The sequence below is a fragment of the Halichoerus grypus genome, chromosome 1 (genome assembly GCF_964656455.1).
Source record: "Halichoerus grypus chromosome 1, mHalGry1.hap1.1, whole genome shotgun sequence".
In the NCBI taxonomy this organism is placed as follows: domain Eukaryota; kingdom Metazoa; phylum Chordata; class Mammalia; order Carnivora; family Phocidae; genus Halichoerus; species Halichoerus grypus.
In genome coordinates, this window is record NC_135712.1 from 22,908,062 (window position 1) to 22,909,581 (window position 1,520).

Below are 1,520 nucleotides of genomic sequence, written 5' to 3' on the forward strand. Positions count from 1 at the left end.
AGTAACAAACTAAGAAATAAATTTTAAGAAATTTGTACCTTGAGAAATTCCCTGGAATAAATTTCTCGATGTTCCAGTTTTGCTTCAAGTTTTAGCCCTGTCTATCCTTATCAAGAAAAAAAATGGACTATTATGAAATCCACTTAAGTAACACCTAGAGAAAAACCAGCAGCTCTTTCCTTCTCAACCCTTGAGAGTGGGAAAGAGAAAAAAATGACCACAGGGCCCATGGATTCCATTTTTGTTCTGTAGTCAAATGCACTCTCTTGTACCACACATGGCAGGCTCCAGTCTTGACTCCTGATCAGTGACATACCAAGGGAGAGAGGCCACGGGAGCAATCTTCACTGTCTTGAGGAGCATTTTATCACTGATATTGTTTGGAATTGTCAGTATATAATAACAATAAAACGTAGAACCAATTTTAGGTGGATGTTTATGTTTTTATTTTTTATCATGCTGTATGATCTTTTATTAAGTAAAAAGACTTCCAATCATGTCACGTAGGGACCATTCTACCCACTGCTCGGTTTGGCTGCCAGTCTCTTGTCTTTCTCTTCGGCAATAGTGAGGTAGATACCTTTTCCACAGGGAAGAGAAATCCATGGTTTGTTTCCTTTGACAATAAAAAAAAAAAAAAAAAATGTTGGAGAGCCGGGTGGCAAAGTTGTTGCCATTGGCATCTTTCATGTGAACTACATCAAAAGAACCAGGGTGTCTCTCCCTGTTGGTGATCACACCAATTCTTCCCAGATTAGCACCTCCAGTCACAATACACAGATTACCATATTTGATAAAATCGGTAATCTTTCCAGTCTCCAAATCAATCTGAATGGTGTCATCCATCTTGATGAGGGGATGAGAATAACGGATGGTGCGAGCATCAGGAGTCAGCAAATGAGGGATTCCTTTTGTCCCCACAAAGGTCTTTCTCACTTTGTACAACTTATACTTGGTCTCGTCAGGTGTAATCCAATGAACAGCAAAGCGACCCTTGGTGTCATAGATCAGATGGAAATTCTCCCTGGGCTTGTCAATGCTGATGACATCCATAAAACCAACAGGGTAGGTTATATCAGTTCAGACCTTGCATCAATCTTGATGAAACGTTTTATACAGAACTTCTTTATTCATCTCCTGTTAAATCTGTCCCTTAGGAAAATGATGAGAGGGAGACATTCTCTCAGCTTATGGGGACAAGTGGATGGATGAGGGGCGAACACACTAGTCAGTTTATCCATCATTCAAAACTGTGGAGTTGCTACATGCTTTAGGTGCTTCTTGGGACCATGAGCCATGGCTGCACTAGGCAGAAAAAGACTTACTATTTTTTGGTTTGGTTTGGTTTGGTTTATTCTCCACAGAAAATGTGTCCCTTAATGGCCTGTATCACTCTTACAGAGCCATACATGTCTTGGTATCCTCTCAAACTGGTCACATGGACATGCTAGTGACATGAGTCTGGGACTGTGTCTGGTCTACGGTGTGAAGGAGGTCAAATATTTACTTTCCTGTAGCAA

General features: G+C 40.7%; 1 pseudogene; it reads right to left on the minus strand.

Moving 5' to 3' along the window:
• Positions 1–511: 511 nt before the first annotated feature.
• On the minus strand, positions 512–1,298 carry LOC118519733 (small ribosomal subunit protein eS4-like; annotated as a pseudogene).
• Between the last annotated feature and the right edge of the window lie 222 nt (positions 1,299–1,520).